The 9,134-nt window shown below is 32.8% G+C and overlaps 1 long non-coding RNA gene across 2 annotated transcripts; it reads left to right on the top strand.

Annotated features, from left to right (window-relative positions):
• Nucleotides 1–984: 984 nt before the first annotated feature.
• LOC109076904 lies at nt 985–7,672 on the top strand. 2 transcript variants are annotated; one of them, XR_006159817.1, is made up of 6 exons: nt 985–1,145; nt 1,329–1,428; nt 1,681–1,775; nt 1,868–1,918; nt 7,093–7,149; nt 7,399–7,672. It is a non-coding gene; the product is annotated as an uncharacterized LOC109076904 (long non-coding RNA). The 2 variants fall into 2 exon arrangements; XR_006159818.1 differs by lacking the exon at nt 985–1,145 and having other exon boundaries at nt 1,158–1,428.
• The last annotated feature ends 1,462 nt before the right edge of the window (nt 7,673–9,134 follow it).

Genomic DNA, 9,134 nt, shown 5'->3' with positions numbered 1-9,134 from the left:
AGCCCTCGGCTCAGACTCGGCATCGGCGAGTGCCCAGCTAACAAAAATGAGTTGTCAGAACGTTTTACTAACATTTCCCTTAAGTTATGAAAATGTTATTTCGGAATGTTTTGTACACGTTGAGAACGGCAAGTTTTTTTAATGTATTGAGAACATTTTTTGTGGGGTTTCTGCGAACGTTACAGGAACATTGTTATGAGAACATCAGTCAAGTACAAAAAAACACCATAAAGACGTTACAGGAACATTGTTATGAGAACGTTTTCCTTCAACATTATGAGAACATCAGTCAATTAAAAGTAACATCATAAAGACGTTACAAGAACATTGTTATGAGAACATTTTCCTTCAACATTATGAGAACATCAGTCAATTAAAAGTAACATCATAAAGACATTACAAGAACGTTGTTATGGGAACGTTTTCGCTCAACGTTATGATGTATTTTAACTATGAAAACATTATAAGACTGTTCCAGAAACATTATGTCAGGAACGTTTTTTTTTCTAACATTTACATAACTTTTACATTATGTTAGTGAAAGTTATGGGAACGTTCCCTGTTAGCTGGGTGTTATCCGGGCCGAGTGTGGCCCGCAGCTCGCTCTCGCGCATATGTTTGTGAAGCGGCTGTAAAGCACTGACCCGATTCCTGTTCACCGTAACCGACCCGAGTCTGGCTGTAAAGTCCGGCCCACTTCTGGCAATGACTCGGCTCGGTTCAGTCATAGATGGTGACATTAATATAGCAATAAATAACATAAAACTATTTTAAACTTGGCTTAAGATATTTACAGTATCTTACAATGTTAATTATACCTCTAATGTCATGAATTTGTCAAAAACAAATTATCTGCGATACAATGTAAAAACAAAAAAGTGCTTTATAGTACAGAACGTTCTCTAATATTCATAACAATATCAAATCTATATTTATGCAACGCAGCAGGTCATTTTTATATACGTTCGCTGGTATGTATTTTGAACGCGTTTCATTGCGCGCTCACGTGTATCACCTTCACTCGCGCAGCGTGTGCGGAGTCTCGTACCTGTGCGCCATGTTTGGGCAGTTTGGATGCAAACAAAACAATGGATTATTTACCAAGATATATGAATGTATGAACTTATTTCGATAAAACACTTCCGGTAAGCATCGTTGAGCATTTCTTTTTAGTCTTTTACTAGCGCAGGCGCTCATAAGCTCAAACCTTCACCTCACGTGTGAGACTGCAGCGAACGCGGCTTTGTGCGAAACCTAAGTTACAAAATAAATATAATAAACGATATAGTTTTAATTTTTGATCGAATTGTTGTGTGGGTCTACTCTAGAGTTTTTACTCTGCAGAAAACTGACGAGCAACCCAACCCACCAACAGACGAGGAAGATGAGGATGATAATCACAGTGGTCCAGCATATACAAAGAGAGTGGTTTGTTTGTATTTTTACCTTCCACGTTCTTATTTTTGTTAATGCAGTTGCAATAAGAAAACGTATTTTTTTCCCCCATATTTCTTAAAGTATGTAAGAGTGAAGATTTGTTTAAGTGGGTCGTTATTTTCAAATAACCTCAACTAAATGCATTAGCTAGTTTCAGCTATTTTTATGATGAGAATGTACTGTAGTCCTACATGCATCAGTTTGTCTGAGATCATCTGCAATATCTCTGTCCTGCTTTTACAGATGCTAAATATAAGCAGACTATACAGATGCTCATCTCTGCCAAAACACACGTGACTACAACACAAACACAGCATCACAGTTCATCACTTTACTTGGTACTTCACTCAGGATGTAAAGACACACAGGAGCAACTGATTATTTCTCTTAACATGATACAGATTTCTTTTAATATTTCTATGTTTTGTAGTAACCAACAGAAGCTGAAGGAATGGCAAGGTGCTTTGGGGACAATGAGAAAGTAAGTTCAAGTAAGGGCTGCGGCGTTAACTGCAAATCAGTCGCGTGTTAAAATCATTCACGAAACTACCGCCAGGTGGCGCAAAGGGACGGGTTGCGAACTGAATGTAATTGTAAAATGAAAGGAAGACGTTAAACAACAATAACATTATAATATACATTATAACATCCTTAAAAGCCATTAAAAATAGGATAGTCTTAGGCTACAGTCTACTCATCAAAAAATAAAAAATAAACCTTTACACAAAGGCATGCTATTGTTTTTAAACAGTCATTTTATATATTTATAAAAAGAATGAACCGAAATGAAAACATTTTAATCCGTATATACGGATTAAAATGTTTTCATTTCGGTTCATTCTTGGTTTAAAAATAATAATAATAATAATAATCTTCAGGTTCCATTTGCAGAGCGAAATGAGAACGGTCCAGCATTTACAATTAATTCTTATTAACTCTGTTATTATTCTTGATTTTTTAAACCGCTAACACGTTGCATTTTTGAATTATGCCTTTACTGTGTGACCAATAATTGTGAATTGTGACTTTGATCGCGCTGGTGCCTCACGCGCACATATTCATTGGAAACAGCAGTCGTTCACCCAGCCATGCGGCGCGAGCAGTGGGCCACTTTGGCATAATTTTGCTAATTATGATTTTTTTTTTTTTTTTCGTCGATACTTAAAACACGTGTGAAATCCAAAGCCTATTTTACCTAATGAATAAGAGTTTAGCTTCAAATGGGCAACATGTTTGGATTTGTCCCGAATGAGAGAGATAAGCCCAACATAATGTATTGCTTTAAATTATTTTAAATTATTATTATTTTTTGTTGTTGTTTATAAGCCTATATTATTATATAGCCTGCTGCAATTATATTTATCCATTAGAATTATATATTTGTAATTCTTGTTCTGTTCTGATAATTTTTTTTAAATTTAAAGGATTTGTTGTAAAATGTCCTGTTGGTACATTAGCCTATAGCATTATTAGGCCTGCCGTTATTATTTCTGAATGTAATAAAATGCAACTCTCACAAATGTAATTTATTTTTTAGTGGGTTTTCGTGTATGTTTTTATCCAGCTTTATTTTTCCATTGCATCTAAAAATGACTTTGTGCATCACATTCACTTCGTGAACAAACAAATATAACTTCAGATCTGCCCTCCTGCGTTGCTCAGCTCTGGACGATTTCAAAATGTTTGATATAAAGGTTGCTGTCACATTTTATACAGGAATTGTTCATTTAAAAAAAAAATTAAATTATATTGTTAGTTTTATGCTAACATGCACTCAAGTCTTCGGATACTATACAAGATACAAGTTCATTTAGGCTAGCATGCAATGTGACATTTTACCGTTTCATCTTATAAACTCCTTGAGATTTTAAAGTCAGTTTAATAGTATTGAAATTAAAGTTGAATCTCGAAAAAAAAAAAATATATATTTCTATGAATTAATAAGTTAGCATGACTTTTTCATCATAGCATTTTTTACGAGCTGTATTCGTTTTCTGAAACCAAGCACCCACTTTTTTCTTTTTTTAAATCTATTAATCGCTCGCATATCTCCTACAACCTACAAATAAGGGCTTATAGAGGTTCTTTCTTTAATTATTTATTTATAATGTTTATTCTTGAAGAAAATAAGTATTTATTCTTTAATAAAATAAGGGATCCAAATATTTGTAATGTACAATAATATAGGCCTATATCTGCCTGCAGTTAAAAAGTTATATTTGTTTTGATTCATCCATTTATGTTACAATTAGCCTATTCTAAAAATAAAAATAAATAATGTCATAAAAAATGCCATCGGTCTGAATAAATTTTACCATTATAGAATTGGGGTAGTAATTTAGGAGGTGAAAATACAGTGAAATTACAAATGGCATGGGATTTTAAAGCATGACAACTGAAGGTCTATGAAACATTTGATGCATTTTTTTAAAACAATGGCACTTAAAGTTTTCAACTAAAATAGTACTATTTCAACCATATAGCCTGTGAATAAATAAATAAAATGCATACTTTTCAGTGAAAGAACACTGAGAGTGTAGGTTGCTTCTGGTGTTTGGATTTGTACTTCAATATAATGAGCTCCAAGTTTAAGGATAGCCTACACTAGGTTGTATTTTTTTTTTCTTTTTTTTTTTTTTTACTCTCTATTTAACAGCATTAACTTACAATGAAATACGTCTTCCTTCAGGCAGACTGAATGTTTTCCTGCCTTGTTAAATGTTTGGTCAGTTTAGGCGGGTTGAATGTTTTTGTGAATTGTTAGCAGCTTACGGAGGATTCCGCCTGGTCTTAAAGCCTTCCGCAAACGCCTACGTTCACAAATAACAATGATTTTGGCAAAAATAATGATTAATTATCAATGGTCTAGTGAAAATAATAATATGGGCTGCGGGAAAATAATGAATAAAAAGAGAAGGGCTGCTGTGAGTGCAGGCATGTTTCAAACCCAGTAACATGAAAACACACCGTTCCTCACAGCCAAAAAAACAGACCGAGTTCAGTTCAGCTGGAGGGGGCTGGGGGTAGTTCTGTATAGCTTGTGGGGGTCGAGATAAAGGTGTGAATTTCTTGCTCTTTCATATGGACAGTCTTATGAGGGTTTCAAATAGAACAGGTTTTAGGACAACTTTAAAGAAAGGTTTGATCACTTCAAATGTTGACTACTGTATAGCGCAATAAAGTTTATTAGTTATTATAACTTAATTTCAGAGGAAGTTGCCTTAACTTTAAAAAAAAAAAAAAACTGTTGCATTAGGGCTGGGCGATAGGCATATGGCCTAAAAAAATCCCCGATTTTTTTCACAAAAAAATCAGATTTAGGATTTAAATCGTTTTTTTTTTTTTTGCCTCTCTATTTAAAATCAATATTCAAATGACAAAGAAATTGTTCAAAACAAGTTTTAATATAAAAATATATTATTTTTTAATGCCATCCACTCGGCGTTAAGAGCTGTTCAGATTAAAACTGCCAGCTCCGCAGTGAGTCAGTGTCATGGACGGAGGACAGACCAAGTGTAGGGCCTAAATCAGTTTTCTAGTCTATATTTTCATCTCGTTATGCCGCTGGTTTAGGTTATGTATTTATTTTTATTTCTTATATCAATTATTTGTAAATATAGCTGACACTGTCTAACCGTGTCTACACCGGACGGCCTTGTTCATATTGGGCGAAATATCTCTCTCACTCGGCAGTACAGTAGGCCTATGTGAGCGGAGTGGAGCAGCAACAATTTCCCTCCGCGCTCCGAGCATTTAATAATCACTAAGCTCCTGCATTCATTGATTCCAGAAACACTGCTCCGCCTTCACTCCGTGGCTAAAGTTGAAATGTTATGTTCATAGTAGCTTATAAAAATAAAATAAAAATAAATAAATAAATAAAATTACAGGAGAGTTTCAAAGGGGAATATATTGTGTGCAAACTTTTTGTCCTACCAAACGCCAAACTAATGAAATTGTCAGCATTAAAAGGTATAATTGCTGCTTTCTGCTGTGCAAATTTTGTTTGTGATGAAAATAAGTTTACATTTTCGTCAGTTATTTTATCTACAGATCGATGCATTTGTTACAGATTTCTGCTCATTCAAAATCAGATACAGATGAAGTAGCCTACTGTAAGATTACATTTGTTTGAATGCATTATTGCGACAGAGATTACGTGTGAATGTGCTGTATCTGTTTAAATCATGCTTTAACCTGAAAATAATCAGTAAAAGAAAGACAAACTCCTTGAGAACTAGCCTGTAACATCCCGCTCGACTATTGCCGTCATTATAGTCTTCTGATCGGAGAGATTATATCAAGATATAGCTAAATATGTTTATCATGTGAATTCTTGCTAAATATGCAGTTATATTACGGGCTGTTGGCATGAATTGTATCAGTCAGAATCACTCCGCTCCGCTCATACTCTGCTCGACAGCGTGTCTCAAACGCGCAGGGGAGGCTTGAGCCTAATCATTCTCAAAACATAAAATATTTATTTTATTTCAATTTTCGTTTTTGTGTTTCAGAGGAAAAATCAGTGTTAAGGCATCTCTCCATTACAGACCGTTCTGAAGGAAGAATTTATGAAAACGCGTATAAAATTTTTAAAAAACTTTAACAGAGATGTCTAGATGGTATTTAATAGGTCTGCTTCCCACGTAAGATTTTTCTAGTTACTAGTCGTTCATTTGTCATTATTTCAACTAATCGCAAGTTTATATTAAATTTACAACTATAATCCAGCCTTAATATGAAGATAAAATATGTAGACAAATAAGAATAAATGCTGCGTGCACTCAGCATCATGCAGAGCAAATCTTGCACTGATATTTTACGGACGGAATATTATACAAAACCTGCATTTAAATGCAGCTGCAATTTATTTATTTATTTTATTTATTTATTTTTACTTAAATTATATGAAAGCAAGCAAAGAAGACTCCATTTAAAATCACTGAAGTTGTCAAGTGAAGGAAATTTTTTTTTTTTTTTTTTTTTTTTTTTTACATCGTGTGCACTTTGTTGATAAGTGAGGACGTTTTATTAATCCATCCATTCTTTAGAGTTGCAATGATTTTGTTAAATCGTGCAGGTTTAATTTATTCGTTTCTTGTTTTAATTAGGCCTAAATAATGGGAGCGAAATTATACAGTGCCTTACGTTTTACTAAAATAAAGAAAATAATTTATAAAACACGCAAGCCTAGCTCACAATAGGCTATCACTTTTAATGCTCCGATGCAAAGTAAACCACATTTTTTTTTATAATATAACACATAATTCATATTATATAAATAATACTGCACACTATTTAAATGTGTCTAATCTAAAATATGGTGTAGAGAAAATATAAGCACAGGCTCATAGGCTTGACATTTATCCTGCTTTAATTCGTTCTAAGAAACGCACATATCTTCATAAGGACTAAACTTTCATCTGTGAATATTAAATATTTTTTCTTTCATTTTCCCCAACTGCAATCAAATATAACACGTCGGTGAGGCAAAGCTGACTTCTATTTGCCAAAATGTGCTTTGATGCGCTTGTTTGAAAACCTGTGATTAAAGCGCCACTCAGCGGTCAAAAGCTGCAAATGCACTTTGCCGACGCCGCGGCGGTAGAAACGACGTTTTGGATGTCCACCTACTGTACTTTTCTTTCTCTGCAGAACTCAAAAGAAGATACTTTGAAGAATGCTGGTAATCAAACCCAACAAGTTTGTCAGGTATGGACAGTACGAAGGGGACAAAATGATTTCCATATTTTGGGTTAACTCTCTTTAATTAGCATGCTACACACTAAATATTAATCATGCTGGGCACAGCCACTTATTGTGATGTCACTGCAGTTGGTGCTGTAAATAGACTGTCAAATAACAGGTACATTGCTACAACATACATTTAATGTAGTTCACAACGATGCATTACGTTACACCTTTACTAATAGATACTTGTATATTATTTGCTTTTTACAGGTGCAGAAATAAAAGCTCCCAAACAAAGATGTCACCGGATTAAGATGTGGAAAGACATGTTACACAACAACAACCATAATTCCTGAGTAATTTGAAAATGGGCAACAACCAAGGAAAACTCTGCCATTTACTAATGGGTTATTCAAAACACAAAGTTTTGGTGTATCTTTACAATAAGGTATCATTAGTTAACATTAGTAAATGTTGAAATTAACATTAAATAATGAGCAATACATTTGTTACAATTTGCATTAATCTTTGATACTGTTAAAAAACAACAACTGTTCTTTGTTAGTTCATGTTGGCTCTGATCCATTAAATAATGTCAACAGGCACAACTTTTGTTCTTAATGTATTAGTAAATGTTGAAATTAACTAGGTTAATATATTAACTACAGTTAAGTAAGGTTAATGTTAAGTATTTGTCATGTTAGTTCATGTTGGGTAGGTAACTAATGTTACAAATGAAACCTTATTGTAAATTGTGAAGTATCACCTGTGTTTATTGTTTATATGTGTTAAATTATTTATACATAAGTATAAATAAATGTAAGGGTAATTTAGTTAAATGGTATGTTTTTCATATTTATATAAACTTTGTCTAACTTGTTTTTTTTTTTTGTCTTCTTTTTTTGCTGTAATTGCATCGTTTTGTAAATAAATTGTTCTCATGCCAACTTAATCCAGTGAGTTCTTTACTTTTAAATGCATTTATCATAATGAGATGAGTTAGGGTTAGCGGTAAGTAAACATTTTGGCAACGTATCAGTTTTAAATGAAAGATTAGTGAACACTAAAGAAGATATTAAAAATGAATCTGGGCCATGCCCGGGGCGCTGTACACTTCAGTATCATCTTGTGATGTGGCAGTGTCGGTTTTCAAGATGATAGAATGAAATGTTTCTATAACGGTCACATAAACCAAGAAAAAACGTTCCTAATACATAAAAAAAAAAAAAATGAAAATTTGAAAATTTTAAAGATTTAAAGAACATTCAGTAATGAAGTTTTCAGAACGATGATAGAATGGAATGTGTCTATAACGTTCACATAAACCTAGAAAAAATGTTCCTAATACATTAAAAAAATGCAAATTTTAAACATTTAAAGAACATTCAGTAATGAAGTTTTCATAACGTTTTCAAGATGATAGAATGGAATGTTTCTATAACGTTCACATAAACCAAGAAAAAACGTTCCTAATACATTAAAAAAATTCACATTTCAAACATTTAAGGAACATTCACTAATAACATTTTCATAATGTTTTCGAGATGATAGAATGGAATGTTTCTATAACGTTCACATAAACCAAGAAAAAACGTTCCTAATACATTAAAAAAATTCACATTTCAAACATTTAAGGAACATTCACTAATAACATTTTCATAATGTTTTCAAGATGATAGAATGGAATGTTTCTATAACGTTCACATAAACCAAGAAAAAACGTTCCTAATACATTAAAAAAATGCAAATTTCAAACATTTAAAGAACATTCAGTAATGAAGTTTTCAGAACGTTTTCAAGATGATAGAATGGGATGTTTCTATAACGTTCACATAAACCTAGAAAAAACATTCCTAATACATAAAAAAATGCTAATTTTAAACATTTAAAGAACATTCAGTAATGAAGTTTTCGTAACGTTTTCAAGATGATAGAATGGAATGTTTCTATAACGTTCACATAAACCAAGAAAAAACGTTCCTAATACATTAAAAAAATTCACATTT

This window comes from Cyprinus carpio, unplaced genomic scaffold (genome assembly GCF_018340385.1).
Source record: "Cyprinus carpio isolate SPL01 unplaced genomic scaffold, ASM1834038v1 S000006750, whole genome shotgun sequence".
NCBI classification, from domain to species: domain Eukaryota; kingdom Metazoa; phylum Chordata; class Actinopteri; order Cypriniformes; family Cyprinidae; genus Cyprinus; species Cyprinus carpio.
This window is presented reverse-complemented; position numbering and strand designations above follow the sequence as displayed.